The sequence below is a fragment of the Mustela putorius genome, unplaced genomic scaffold (assembly GCF_011764305.1).
Source record: "Mustela putorius furo isolate JIRA1106 unplaced genomic scaffold, ASM1176430v1.1 tig00003834_pilon_pilon_pilon, whole genome shotgun sequence".
NCBI lineage: Eukaryota > Metazoa > Chordata > Mammalia > Carnivora > Mustelidae > Mustela > Mustela putorius.
The window spans coordinates 46,599,593-46,615,279 of NW_025421987.1; the positions used below are offsets into that span (position 1 = coordinate 46,599,593).

The window sequence follows — 15,687 nt, forward strand, 5'->3', positions numbered from 1 at the left end:
GGGTGAGATGGTGATCTATGTTTACTGACATTTGGAATCACATAAATACAGTCTTCCTTTTAAGTATGCTAGAAGGAGTTTGTGACCCACAGTCACAAGATCAGGGTTGAAAACCCAGCCTCGACAATGACATGATATGTGGTATTAGGACTTTGGCTTAATTTTTCCGAGCCTCAGTGTCTTCATCTTTGAAATGGAAATATTATCTCACAGCCAGCAGGGTATTGTAAGAAAGAAAATGAAACGGTTTTTATGAAAGTGATTTGTAAATGGTCGGGAGCTAAACAGGAGTAAGGCTGGATGTCTTTGGCCTTGTCCCATGTTTCGGTCCAGAAGGTTGCCCTTTGAGAAGTGTCAGGTTGGAGAAAGGTGGTATTCTGCTGGGTTAGTGAATATGGGCCCTGAAGCAGTGGTGGGTTATCTGGTTTCCCAGTGGGGCAGAGTATGGGGATGCTGTGTCTTGAGCCCCAGAAACACAAATGGCGTGAGCTAGTTAGGGAGGATGTGGGAGGGGAGACGAGTGGTTAGAAAATTAAGGTCTTATGCTTACTGAAACAACAGAGCCGAGAGAATATAACTGCTTAGGGTTTGCATTGGTTCACCTGAAATCAAGGGCCAGCCTGGGGACCACAGTTCAACTCCACAGAGCTTGACATCTTGTTCTTTCAAGTAAAACTTTTCTTTTCTGCAGCTCAGAAGTCTTCTGGATCTCAGCACAAGAGCTCACCTACCCTGAGGTCTCAGTGTCTTGATTCTAAACACATTAATGCATTAATACAGCCAGAGCTGTTCTTTACAGAGTCACTTCCTCATCGTGTAGATTCAACCTCCTTCCTCCTCAAAAATGAAACCAAAGCTTTATCTTTTTCATTCTGATAGATTAAAAAATATTTTCCAAGTCCTGATTTTGAAATATGATCTGCGCGGGTGGGGTGTGTGTGTCTGAGAAGAATAGCCACATTCTGCTACTCTCTGGAGGTGGGCACAGAAAACAGTCCTGCCCTTTTGTTACAGACCTCGCCATCTTGAATTTAACCTGTTAAGTTTCCGGAGGGTGAATCTGTGTGACACGTAAAAGAAATTGGTAGATCTATTATAAGACAGAAGTGACATTCTAAAAATATCCCAACACACTGGAGATGTTGAACAAAATGAACGTGATTAAATTTAGTTATAATAAATGAGTGAATTTTTGAGCTCAGTTAAAAAATTCAGGCTTGGAAGTTTGGAAGCCAAGGAGGAAGGAAACAAGGGAAAAAAGAAGAACCCCATGCCAAAAAAAGAAACCTGTATAACCTAAATAAAACCAATTATTGAGCACTTATTATTTGCTTCATATTTGCACTTGCCGAGTGCTCAGATACTCTCATTTAATCCTCCCATGCCCTGTGAGGCGTGTAGTATTCTCTCCATTTTATAGAGTAGGAGACCAAGGCTCAGGGAGGTCAGGTCCTTTCTGTGGTCATGCTGTTAGTAAGCAGGCCCCAGCATCTGCCTTCTGAGCACAGTATAGTGAAACGTGGAACCAGTAGCCTAGCAACCAGGTTTGGTCAAACCCTGAGCTCTTAGGCGAGTCATTTAACTTCTCCGTGCCTCAGTTTTCTCACATCCAAAATGAGAGGCTTGGACCAAATCTAATGCTCCTTTTGTGTACAAAACCCTCTTTGCAGTGGGATAGCAGAAGGAATTCGAGATGTTTAGCCCAGGGAGGGGGCCATGCAGAGTAAAGCTTCAAAGGGCTGTCATGGGGCAGAGACCACAGTTAAGGGCCCCTTCTTTGCTACCAGTGAGAACTGCTCTTCTGAGGAGGAAATGCCTGTGCTGGGTGGAGCCCTCCCCACCTCCGATCTGAAGAATCTCTAGAAGCCGTTCGTGGCAAATTAAGAATGACTTAAGGAGTGCAGTGTCCACTAAGAAGCAGACTCTCTCTGCCTTTTGTTACCTAGAACACTCAATGCCTATTTATTTTGGAGCCGGGCCTACTCATCTGCCCATTTTCAGAACGCTCTGGGGGACTGGATTACCAGCTACCCAGGACACAAGAGCATTTCTCGGTGTGGACTCAGCACCATCTTGTGGACACAGCTCCCTGGACTGGGGATGGGCTGTGGTCATCAAATATGTAAAAGAGCCTCAAAGTGGGCTTGAAGAAGTTGCCGCCAAGGCAAAAAGCTCGGTTTTAGGGATTCTGTTTTTAACAGGGAATGCCTGATCTTGGAGCTGGAAACTGCCTTAGGGAACTTGCTTTTATGACTGTCATCCTGTTACTAAGCCCCTGAAGAGCCCGGAAGAGCGGCGTGGGCAGGCTCAGTGACACAGTAGCCAGACTGTCCCAGGAGCCATGTTCACTAGGAAGGACATCAGTGCAGAGGCCTCCTAGGGAGGGAGCCCCAGGCTCTTTCCTCCACGGCCTCCCTTCCCCTTCCTCCTGCGTCCAGCCACAGCTCTTCCGGGGCAGAACACTGGTTGCCTGCCTCCTCTCCTTCCTGCTGGTATTGACTACCACTCGGGGCATGACTTCTTCGTAGTGTTTCAAGGCCCCCTTCCCTGTGAGGTAAGAAGGGAACCGAATGAAGCTGTGGAGAGACCGAGTGCTCAGGTTGTAAAATCCTTTGCCTGCCCTAACTCTGTCCGTGAACACTGGTGAGGCTGGCCACTTGGATGTTTTTACCATTTCTGTGTGTGAAGAAACTGAGTAATAGTCTAATTGGGGGTTCAGATGACGGTCTGAGAGCTGTCTTGCTCAGCGCCTTTACCCAGAGTGAAAGGAGCAACGTGTGGACCCCGAGACGCCACTCGCCTCTTCTCTTATTCTTTGCTGTAAGGTTGGGAGGAGGGTGGTGCTATCTTTAATGGGTGTGTAGGACCCCATCCCCCAAAAACAACAGTCACTAATTTTGTATGTGGCTTTATGTATCATGATGTTAACATCATGATGCATGTACTTATTCTTTCGAAGTAAATGTTTGTTCTCACAGTTGCATTATGTACCTAGGTCAGCATATCCTCCCAAGACTTTCATGTAGGAACTCTTACCCACAGTCCCTTATTTTGTTAAATATTTGTTTTTTTTACTTACCTTCCATGAGTATTTTTTAGTTAATGTCTTTTCTTTTGGGGTCAGCCTGACTTCCAGCTGCCGAGCCTGTCAGAACTAGTCTTGCCCAGGCTCACTGGAAACCCGTGAAGCCTGAGACTCTCCAGGCCACCCGTCTTTCCATTCAGCTTCAAAGAAACCTCTCTGTACAAAATGTCCCCTGATTCCAACAGCCTCTCAAACGACAAGCAGTAAATTGGTTGCTATTATCAAAATGAGATGGGCTAAAGAAAAGAGTTGTAAGTATTGTTTCCTGGAATTTTCATGGAAAATTAGGGTGAAAAGAGCAATAGAATGAGATACTACATTTTATCTATGTTGTCTTATCTAATCCTATTAAGAACTAAGTTGCACTATTATATCCATTTTGTGGATTAAAAAAAAAAAAACCCACAGGTGCCTAGGTGGCACAGTCAGTTAAGCATCCAACTCTTGATTTTGGCTCAGGTTGTGATCTTGGGGTCCTGGGATCAAGCCCTATAGGGGAGTCTGCCAGAGGATTCTCTCCCTCCCTCTCTCTCTCAGGTAAATAAATAAATCTTTAAAAAATAAAATGGGTGTGGAGGTGTTAATTTGTCCAAGTTCATACAGCTAGTAAGTGGCAGAAATGGAATTTAAACCCAGGAGTATGTACACAGAGGCCCTGCTTTACCCTCTGAGTCTAAGGATAAAACTATAAAACTGTACAAACAGAAAAAAGACAGCCCAGTGGCATAGGAGAAGCAGGGCTTAGAACTTCTATATTGATTACATCGGACAATTGTCAAAAATTTTCTTCAAGGACTTCAGTGGAAGCTTGAACCAGAATCCCAAATAAGCAAATAAATATGTTAAGCCCCAAATTAACCCAAATTTTTACTTTCTTTTTCTGAATAAACCACAACTTAATAAATCCATTAAACTGAGACATAAAATAAAAAAAATTCTAAAATCAAAAAACCAAAATGTTCTCTAAAATAAATCATAACCAAACTGACATGTTACTAGATTCCCCCCCCCTTTTTTTAACAGCCAAATAATGGAAGCAGCTACTAGATTCCTAGTTTAAAGTAAGAAGGAGGAGGTCCCAAGATGTTGCCCTCTAAAAGTTCCATGGTACATGGGGAGAGGAACAAACATGGTCTGCCTGGAGTCTGTCTACAGGAGAGGTGAAGAAGCAGAGCACAGTGGTAGCTTTTTTTTTTTTTTACATGTTTCCTTATTTATTTATTTTAGAGAAGAGGGAGTGGGACAGGGGAAGAAGGAGAGAGAGAATCTTAAGCAGGCTTCACACGCAATCAATGTGGGGCTCTATCTCATGACTCCGAGATCATGACCCGAGCCAAAACCAAGAGTCAGACACTTAACCGACGATCCACCCAGGTGCCCCAGGAGAGGCTTTTTTATGAAGGTAAAAGAATGTTGCTATCTAAAACATGTAACCCGATAAACTGACCATACCCTGGCTTTGCCTTATACAGCATAATTTGAGTGATCTGACTTAAGAGGACAAGTACACACCGTGGAACATTATGGATGATTTAGTATATGTCTTAAACATTATTTTGGTCTCCTTCCTATCAAGCCTTTTACCAGAATTGCTAACAGATACCTAAGTGAATGATTTTTTTTAAAAGATGATTTTTTTAAATTATTTATTTATTTATTTGAGAGAGAAAGAGAGCATGAGCAGGGGGCAGGGAGGAGGAGCAGGCTCCCCGCTGAGCAGGGAGCCTGATGTGGGGCTCGATCCCAGGACTACAACCTGAGATGAAGGCAGCCATTCAACAGACTGAGCCAGGCAGGTGCCCCAAGTTGACGTTTTTTTTTTTTTTTTTTAATTTTTGATACCATTTTTTTCCACTTCCTAAGAAGACTACTAACAACCAATGCAACTTAAAAAAAAAGGAATTTAGACAATACTTGTAAATAAATACCCACATAGGAGCTAAGGCCCAGATGTAACTGCCATCTGCATTGGGGAAGAATGACCAACTGCTGAGCCTCTCTGGGATAGTAAGCACTGGGAGGGGTATGGGGACCTTTGGGCACACAGTGAGCTAGAACATTTGTCCCTGCCACTGAGGAATTTCACATTTCCTATATTTGGGGCTTGGGGCCAAGGCTTGCAATATTTGTTCCTACTGACATGTACAACTAATTATTAATTAATGATAATAACATTAATAATAATTAATTTTAGTTAGCTTTGTGCCAGATACTACGCCAAGCATCTTACAGGAATTACCATTTAATCCTCATGTTAAGCCTGGTAGATTCTATTTTTAACTCCGTTTTACAGATGAAGAGGCTGAGGTGCAAAGAGCTTAAGAAACATGCCCAAGGTCAAAGTCAGACTGTGACAGAGCCAGGTCCCCCTGACGCCAAAGTTCAGATTCTCAGCCACGGTCCCAGATTGGACGTGGCCAGGCTGCCTTATCCTGAATCGTCCCTTAGTAGAGCTCCGTTTCATGACTGGACTAATAGTGCTTTGGGGTCTCTCTGTTCTTCTGGTTCAGGAGCTTTATGTAATCTCTCCACTCGCTTGCCCTTTGAATACCCGCTTCTTATGGCAACCCATGTTGTACACAGTAACTGGTGAGTGGTAGGCATTTGATAAATATGACCTTGAAATAAAAATGGATCAAAAACTACTAATTTTGGGGCACCTGGCTGGCTCACTGGGTAGAGTATGCAACTCTTGATCTTAGGGTTGTAAGTTCGAGCCCCACATTGGATGTAAACATTACTTAAAAATAAAATATTTAATAATAATAATATTTATGAGCACCATATATTACTTTGGAGGGTTTTTTGTTTTTTGTTTTTTTTTTTTTTTAGGAAAACAAATTAAAAGTAGAATGTTATGGAGAATTCTGGATTTCCCTAAAATATTCACCACAAGGCCACCTGGTGGCCCATATGGCATCTTTGTGTGTTTTAAAGACACAGCCCCCTCCATCTGGCAGGAGGATGCAGCCCTCTCCAGTGCACCCGCCTGGCCACACAGAGCACAGCACGAGCTGGCTCTCAGCCTCCCCTTCCTCATAGCACATCACAGGCCCTAACCTGTGCCCTGCATATGGCAGCCCCGCTCAGGTCCAGCGAACCATTGGTGTTGCATCCCATGCTGGTAAGTAGGCTGGGGTCAGGAGCAGATGAACCTTTGATACCAAGAAAGAGGTGGAAAAGCTGAGTTCTTTACTTCCTGGTACGCCTGAACCTGAGATGGAGAGTCTAGTGTTTGCATCAGACTGCCTGGCCCTGAATCCCAGCTATGTTGCCCACTAGTTAAATGACCCCCGTCAAATTACAAGGTCTCTCTGTGTCTCGGTTTTCTCATTTGCAAAATCTGGTTGCTGTGAACTTAATAGGGATAGTGGATACGCAATGCGTAGAATGGTCCTCGGTACTCGGATGTGGCTGGCCTATGACGTGAGTTTCTTCCTGTCTGACAAGCAAGTCTTATTGGGGACATTGATTCATTTGTGGTGGGATTCATCTGTGGAAGGCAGCCCAAGGGGGGCTCTAAAGCAAGCATGAGTCAGCAGTGACTGGGTTCTTCATAGCATAGTTAGAAGTCATGGGCCAGTGCATGTGCACAGTTTTTTTTTAATATTACACAGCCACATGTTTACTACTTTGCAGTTTTAGTATTTTTTTAAAGTTATTTTAAAAGTTTGTTTCCAATTTAGTCCAAGTACTCAAGGGACAAAGGCCAAATCCCTGGAGTTTAAACTATTTAAGAACAAAATTCATCTGAGTACATTTTAAAGATTTTATTGGCTTTATTCAGTGATTTGTGAATTGGGCGGCCTCCAACGTAGCAGATAAAAAGGAGCACCAAAGAGCTATGCAAGGCAAAAGATTTTATAGGCAGACGGGAGCAAAATAAGGAAGTTATACTGGGCAAAAGGCAGATTGGTTATTGCGAGGTTACTTTCCTTATATGGGACAGCAGGGCATCATGGGGCAGATTACTTACAATGCTGATCGGTTGATTCCTGATTGGTTTAAGATTCCATTTCTGGGAAAGCCAAACTAAGTTATGTTTCATTTTGAGGACATGGGGCTTAGCATAAGTGACTCCATTTGGGGCCTGTTGTTCTAAACAGAACAAAGCATACCGGTAGAGCCGGAAGTATTGCTCTTTTCCTTCCTTTGAGCCAAAGCAGTAATAGTAAGCTATTCTTCAGTGTTTCGAAGCTGTGTTTCAGTGTTTTAACTTGTTTGAGCAGTGACAACTTTGTGGACAGTAGATGGCCCTCAGTGTTGGTGTGTGTGTGTGTGTGTGTGTCTGTCTCTCTGTCTCTGTGTTTCCTTATACCATGTCAGAACAGCCTCCTGGCTTTATGTTCAACAAAGCATAGGTGACAAATAGGGCAGTTTGCATTGACCTAATGCTGGATCCAGAAAGCTTGGTAACAGTGCCTGGTATTGTGGGCTGTAGATGGCTTGGTGTTTGGGTGCTTTTTGTTTTTGCATTCATTTAATAAAGGTTTATTAGCACCTGTTATGTGCCAAGAAGAGTGCTGGGAGCTAGAGATACTGGTGAAACAGTCTTATCCCTTACAGAATTTATACTCTTGTGGTAAAGGCACTCATTTGTCAATACTAAATTACAATCATAATGAGTACTATGAAAGAAAAGTATGCTGAGAATATATGACAGATGAACCTAATTGAGGGGGAAAGGGTTGTTGGATGGAGGTAAGGGTAGGCTGCTTCCTGGGCTAGCAGGGCATTCTGGGTTGCAGGAGCAGCATGTCCAGAGACCCAGAGATAGGAAGATCCTAGGCATATTCAAGGAGCAGAAGGAAGGCTGATGCCAATTAGAGTATCAGGAAATGGGGTTAAGTCGCAGAGGACTTTATAAGCCTTGGTGAAGATACTGGAATTTGGACTTAGGGTTTTAATGAGGCTCACTGGCCACGTCTCCGTTCTGTGTTTGTGGGGAGACTGCCGTCTGTCATGGAGACAGCTCACACCCAAAGTTGGCCCTCCCCTGGAGATCTTTCTGTGGTGCCTCCTGAGGCTTCATACTCATTACTCTTGTGCCGTACCCTGATGGACAGGGCTCCAGCCTGAGCTTCCTGACCCCTGAAGCCTGCGTCATCCCCAGAGAGGGTAAATCTAAATACTCGTTGGGGGGAGGGGAGGTGAAGAAAAACCCATTTTCCTGATGCATACACTTGAGATTAAGAAATCCTTGGTCTTTGTGTTCTGAGTGCTTAGACTGAATTGAATCAGTAATAGACTTTAAAAATCAATTTTTTAATACTAAAATTTTAAAGTGCGAACGTGGGTGTTGGGTGTTTAATCAGTTCTGGGTGGGGGTGGGGCAGACACTGTGGCTGACTGTGTTGTGTGTGTTTAGGGGGCACCTAGAGAGCGCCTCCTGCATACCACTGTCAACCCAGCTGGCCTTGAAGAGTCCAGGCCCAGTCCCTAGCAGTGTTCAGGTTGCCCTGGGGCCAGCTGCCTAGGGCAGGGGGTCTACTTGCCTTCACTCCCAGCCTCTTTGACCCTTCCCCAAGGACCACTCAGACACATTCTGCTGACTTAGGGTGGCTGCCCCCTGTGGGCTAGCTCTTTAATCTCAGCCTGAGTCTGTTCCTGCTGTGGGCTTCTGCATGGGTGACCCTCTACAGTAAGTCTGCTCTTTGCACTCCATGCAGGGCAGTTCTGTGTGGCTAGATCAGGTCACCCGCTCTGTCTTCCCTCCTGCTGTGCGTGCACATGCCCGCGAGGCCACGGAGTGTGGGGGACTGGGCTATGTGCCGCCGTCAGCAGTTATAGCTCTCCTGCAAGGTGGCACTTGTCAGGATGCAGACCCAGTAATACCAACTTCCATATACCAGCACAGGCTCTGTTCATTCTCTTAACCCTGTGAGGGTATGGTACTATCCCCACTTTATGTGCCTGCTGCATAGGATGGTGAAGGGGATTAAAAGAATTAATATGTGAAGTGCTTCACAACCAGAAGTACATCAGATAAAAGCAATTTTATTCTAAGTTGATTGGGGAGATTCAAACAGCTGCAAATTGTGATGACAATATGTATGATGCCCGTATCTACCTATCCATGTCTGATATTGATTTAGAAATGTATCTATTTACAGGATGGAGTGTGTATTTAGTAAATGAATATTAAGGACCTACTGTGTGTCAGGCTCTCTTCTAGGTGCTGTAGCTACATCAGGGAAGGGAAGAGTATCAAAGATGACTGCCCTTGTGAGACTTCAGTTGGAGCAGGCAGATGGACAGTAAGCAATAAAGGAGTAAATTGTGTAGTATATTGGAGTGCTGTGGGTACTATGGAAAAGAAAAAAGCAGAGCAGGGTGCAGGACACGGGGAGTGCAGGGGAGAGGGGAAGCTTGCTCTTTTAATCAGGGTAAGTCTCATTTCTATTTTTTGTGCATGGCCACAGCACTAGTCATTTCAACAAACATTTCCCAAGTGCCCACCATGTGCTGCATCCTGTAGCAGTAAACAGGGTGGATGAGATCCTTTAGCCTCCTGCAGCCTACCTCCTGGTGGGCAGAGTGCACAGTGAACAGGCAGGCACAAACACGTGGTAATGGCAGGTTGTGATAGGTAGTATGAAGGAAAACCAGGCATGGTGAGGGCAATGAAAGCAGGATCAAAGACAGAGGGGGTGGTCCTTCCAGGATGACATCTGAGCTGGGCCTGTAGCATGAGAGCCAGCCACTGCCAGTAGGGGGTTGGTGCGTGTAAAGATCCCAGGGCCGGAAGGCATTAGGCAGGTGTAGTAAGCAAAGGGAGACCTATGTGCTGAGCACGGAGAGTGGGATGGAAGGGAGTGGGCAAGTCGAGAGAGAGTGGAGAGGGCCTGTGGATCACACCGGGCCCCCACAGTGAAGGGTCTGGATTTTGTGCTGACTTAAGGGGAAAGCCAGTGAAGGGTTTTACGCAGGGATTGGCTTGATCTCATTTGTGTTTTTAAAAGATCGTTCCCATGTACCACATGAAGCATGGACTACATAAGCAGTTCTCGCCAAAGCTACCAGCTGAGCAGGACACGGTCAGTCCTCCAGCTGGTTCCAGCCCGCTCTCACTGAACCCCACTGTGTGCCAAGCACTGTTCTTTGCACTGTGTGTGCTGTGCCCCTCACTCCTCCCTGCCCAGTTCCTGACTCATCCAGACAGAACCAGTGGTGTAAACTGTGATTCCTTGTCGTGTGGTAGTCCTCAGAAAACTGGGGTACGGAGGGAGCAGGGCCTGGAGAGGGAGGGTGCCATGGGGAGGTGGGCTTAGATAGTTTAAGGCCAAAGCCGCAGTTGGTGTTCCGTCTGTTTCAGGATGGCCCATCCTTCTGACTGGCCGGAGAGCCATTCTTGTTCAGTAGCCAGACTATCTGACCGTTCTTCCCTCTGCCCTTCCCAAGAAGAAGCAGTTCATTGAGAGGAACAGGGCCATTACATCAGTTGGCCCTTTAGGTTCACAAGAAAATGATATTTGGTTTTTGAAAGCAACTCTTGATGATAAACTCGCCCCATACTGAGACATTTCAGAGGACAGGAACCCTGTCCCTGGTCATTTTGGTAACTCGGTCTCCCCCAGCATTCATATTAAAAATGCCTTCCATGGGACGCCTGGGTGGCTCAGTTGGTTGGACGACTGCCTTCGGCTCAGGTCATGATCCTGGAGTCCCGGGATCAAGTCCCGCATCAGGCTCCCAGCTCCATGGGGAGTCTGCTTCTCTCTCTGATCTTCTCCTCGTTAATGCTCTCTCTCACTGTTTCTCTCTCAAGTAAATAAATAAAATCTTTAAAAAAAAAAAATGCCTTCCATGCTCAGAACTCTGAGTGTCAGCGGAGCTTGGCTGAGATGAGGAACGAACACAGCACTGGAGAACAGATAAACATTTGAGCCTGTTGGCTGGGTTTCTTAAGCAAGCAGGTATGTGGGCATGCTCGATCCTGAGATGAACCTAAGGTACATGGGCTACCCTGAAACACTGTTGTGTTTGAAAAAGAGAGAGAGAAGCCAAGGACCTTTTCCCCCTTTCATCTTTCCAAACAAGCAGCTTGAAATATTTAACTGAGCCCATTGCATCACTCATGAATCTGATAATAACTCATTCTTACAATCAATATGCACGCAACTACAAGTCTAGAGCCCAAATGTTTACCTTTTCAAAGTAATATATTCAAGTAAGGTTGTTCAAGCCAACCTCCCTCTGTCAGATACACCCTGGCAGCTTTCTGATGTCAGCCTTTTGAGCGGCTTGAATTCCCATTGAAGACGCAAATTTCCCTTGCCTTACGATGCCTTCTCCAAGCTGAGGGTTTCAGTGCATCTGAATCTGATAAATGCAGCTCTTCTCTTCCCCCCTTGGGACTGCATTTAGAAGAGAAATCAAGAGGATTTTCCTTTTCCTAGACAAAACTATACAAAGGGCTTCTGTTGTGTAATCTTTGTTTGAGATCCGATATGTGTATTTCTGACACCTTGTCACATGAGGAGGTCTGACGTAGTCCCCCAACATGACTGCAAGAGAGTGTGCTGCAAAGATGCGGGTAGGATGAGGGAGCAGGATTGCTGAAGCCTTGTGCTCTGTCGGCACACTTTCTGCTGGGACTTGCAGCTTCTGCTTCGATATGGGCCGCACACTGCCCCAAAATGGACTGTGTGTTTGACGTTTTGCAGGATTGCAGGTCAATATCCTAATATAGTGTGTTCTTTTTAAGTTGGGTTTTATTTCTAAGTTTCTTTTTATAGAAGACAACATGCAGTAGAGAGAAGCGAAAGTTGCTGTGTTGATTCAGTTTTGTTGTTACGTACGTTAGGAATTAAGTAGCGGGTGGGCTACTAGAGGGCGCTTGGCCTATGCTTCTGATCAGAAGAAGATTTAGAAGAACAGGCCTCAGTCTGGCCCAGGAGAGTGGCCTTACTCAAGGTAGCATTACTTCACTCTCTGTCGGGTCTTAGATGTACTAATAAAATTACACCAAATTTTATTAGCAAGCCCTATAAAGTTCTACATGATAGATATGTTGTTGATTAATAACTTAAAGAAGTTTTCCAAGATTTTTTTCTTTGCACTGTGAGAGTTAAAATTTATATGGAAACTCTCACTTTACGTTTTTTGACTTCTGTGTATTTCAGTAAAGTTGCCTTGACTGTTTGGGGAGGGAAGATTTAATTATGCTGGAAATACAGGGAGTTAGTTGCTCAGATCATAGCTAAGAATTATTTCCCTTTTTTCAAGTTCATTTGCAGAGTGAGTGGACTGGTCCCTAAAAGCAGTCTCCAGGATCCTATGGTGAGGGAACTAATTTGATAGATGAATGGAATGGATAGAATCGTATGAGCACACAGAATGCTGGGACCAAGCTAACCCTTGAGATCTGGAAGGCAGGAATACAAGAAGTGCTAGATTGTTCAAACAGAAGAGAGGCAGAGGTCCTGCAAATCAAGGAACAATTTTCACCTGAGTATGGAGAGTGTCGAGGGACTGTTGGTCCCCCTGATTTTTCAACGATGCTCAGACTCCAGAGATGGTTAGTAACCACGTCAGGCTTGGGCTATTAAAGATAGCTATAGAATGTGTATCTGTGTGATTGTGGGTATGTTCGTGTTTCTCTGTCCCTTGGCCTCTCCTTCTCCTGGGGATTTCTGCTTCATATTTTACCATATTTTCATCTTCTGTGTCCCTAGTTCTTTTAAGCCTAGATCTGATTTATTTTGAGTAGAAAAATTTTTAATAATATCTTTAACAATCATTTTGAACGTTTTCTTGTAAGTTAGAACAGTGTTTCTTGGGATGCCTGGTGGCTCAGTCTATTAAGCTGCAGCCTTTGGCTCAGGTGCGATGGAATTCTGCATCAGGCTCCTTGCTCAGCGGGGAGCCTGCTTTTCCCTCTGCCTCTGCCTGCCACTATGCCTGCTGTGCGCTCCTGCTCTCGCTCGCTCTCTCTCTCTCTGACAAATAAAATCTTAAAAAAAAAAAAAAAAAAAAGGACAGCATTTCTCAAACTTGTTGGTGCCAGGACCCCCTTACACTCTTGTAAATCATTGAGGACCCAAAGAACTTTTGCTTATCAGAGTTAGAAATCTATCAGCCTTTGCCATATTCAGAATTTAAAAGGAGAACTTAAACAATTAACTCGTGAAAAGTGACTACAGTAAACCTAGTTACATGATAAAAAACTTATTTTAAAAATAACTGTCTTCTATGGTAAAAAATATATTGAGAACAGTGGCAAATATGTAATGTTTAGCTTGATAGAAAGATAGCTAGATTTTCCAGTCAGCTTTGAATTCAGGGGCAAGTATGTTGTAGTTGAAGTATGTAAAGAAAACCTAGCCTCATAACAAACAGGTTGTTGGAAAGGGGAGAAGTTATCTAATTGCTTTTTCAGTTACTTGTGGATATTCTTTAATACTAAACCAAAACTTGACAGGTAGGTGGTTTTTTAAAGGTTAGTCATAACATGGGACTTGAAACCATAGGAATGAACTTTCCATACTGTGTCACATTTGAATCTATTGATATTCCTTTCACCTTTTAGCCCGTGCATGGTTTTTTTGTAACAATAAGCATTGGTTATTCAGAAAATATTAGTTCCCTGAACTGTACCAGTCTTCCAGACTCATTGCATGCCATCCAAAAATCACATTCTTTAACATTATCACTAATCTCATTAGAAAAATCATTATGTATTGAGAAGCATAGAGCTCATGGTGGTGGATACCAAACTTTATGTTAAATATCAAGTTTTCCAAAATAGTAATTTCCCTGAAAGTTGAATTTTTATTACTGGCAATAAAATGACTACTTCCTTGAAGGGTGCCTGGATGGCTCAGTTGGTTAAGCATCTGACTCTTGATTTCAGGAAGGTCATGATCTCAGGGTCATGGGATTAAGCCCCATGTTGCACACACAGCAGGGAGTCTACTTGAGATTCTCTCTCTCCCTCTCCTTTAGCCCCTCCCCCTGCTCACACTTTCTCTCACTCTCTCTCTGTAAAATAAATAAATCTTTAAAAAAGAAAAGAAAAGAAAGAAATGACAGGCACACTTAATTCATTTTCAAGTGTATGTTTGCCCAGATGTCCACATCCAAATAACCATAGTTTGTCATTCATTTTTTTGCGTAAAAATGATGTTCCATGAAAAAAAGTTGGCTGATTTAACTCACAACTCCAAGAACCACCCAAGTGCTTTTCCTTAAGGCAGTCATTGTTTTGTCAATATGCACTGCTAGTGTTTTGTATGTGCCTCCCATTTTATCACACAGAATGGTAAAAATGTGTATATGCAATAGTCAAAAGATCTAGTAAAATTAATAATTTTTACTTTTTCATCTGGGTATTACTGGCTCACTGTTTGCTGCAGCATCAGCTCTTTTACCCCTTGTTGCTTTTGAACAGTTGATGTACATGTTAGCATGGTGGGGGACGAAAGGCAAATGACATCTTCTTGTTATTATGAAAATTGTTTTGCCCTCATGAGCCTGATGAAAGGGTCTTTTGAGACTCACGGTCCATGAAATGCTTTGAGAATTGCCAGCTTAGAAGGGAACTAGAGAAAAAATCAACAGGAATTCATTTTATTTTTCTAATAAAAGAAAAAAAAGGCAGAAAGACAGGCAGAGAGAGGGAAGCAGGCTCCCCGCTGAGCAGGGAGCCTGTTGTAGGGCTCATTCCCAGGACTGTGAGACCATGACCTGAGCCAAAGGCAGAGCTTTAACTTTGTTAATTTTACTCTCTGTAGAGTAGAACTTGGGTTCATCTAGCTCTCATTTTTAAAGCTTTAAATCAGGAACTTTTCTAAGCACAATGTATAATTTAAGCCATTTGCTGCCCAGGGTCTGAGGGGGCAGTTCCTCTCGCTCCCTGTCAACATCAACGATATACTGTATCCCATAATGTCAGGAGAACAAAGATGGGTTAGATTGACCCCGCATTCTAGGATCAAGCAGGGAATGGTATAAACGTGAACAAATGCATAACCGTACATAATGTTATAACACATGTTATAATAAAGGTAGGAGCCCAAATCCAGAAATTCCAGAGGACGGACACTGCCGGGATGAGTAAGGTTAAGGAATTGCCAAGCAGAGAAGATAGAGGTTAGGTTAGAAGAAACTCAAGAGGAAATACCATCTTTCTCCTAGAGCTTTTGTACAGATGTAATTTACAAAATCTTCCAAAGTTAGGGAAAAGGTATCTGTGGTAGTGGAAGGGAGTATGCAAGCTGTGCATGTTAGTGGGTGCAGTGGTGTGGGGGAGGGGAGACTAGGTCAGAGGAGGGGATTCTGCTTGGTACCTTAATACACTTCTCTACTGTTTGAATATTTCACCATGAGCATAGACTTATTTTTTAAAGATTTATTTATTTTAGAGAAAGAGTGAGAGTACATGGAGGAAGGGCAGATGGAGAGGGAGAGAAACCAAAACAGACTCTGCACTGAGCACAGAAATGAGCCTGACTCAGGGCTCATTTCACCACCCTGAGATTAGCACCTAAGCCGGAATGAAGAGATGGATGCTTAACTGACTGTACCACCAGGCTCCCGTATTTTATTTTTTTAAAGCTAGTTCATTCTAAAAGCTAGTGAAGAGGGGTGCCTGGGTGGCT

The 15,687-nt window shown here is 43.8% G+C and overlaps 1 protein-coding gene across 8 annotated transcripts in view; it reads left to right on the top strand.

Moving 5' to 3' along the window:
- Window positions 1-15,687, top strand: part of ZBTB38 (zinc finger and BTB domain containing 38) — a 77,976-nt gene that overhangs the window by 48,159 nt on the left and 14,130 nt on the right. For 2 of the 8 annotated variants that reach the window (XM_013057283.2, XM_045088449.1), the window contains one exon: window positions 9,249-9,342. The exons of the other annotated variants lie outside the window; for them this stretch is intronic. The gene's annotated coding sequence lies outside the window, so the exon portion shown is untranslated. The remainder of the gene's footprint in view (window positions 1-9,248; window positions 9,343-15,687) is intronic. 8 annotated transcript variants of the gene reach the window in all.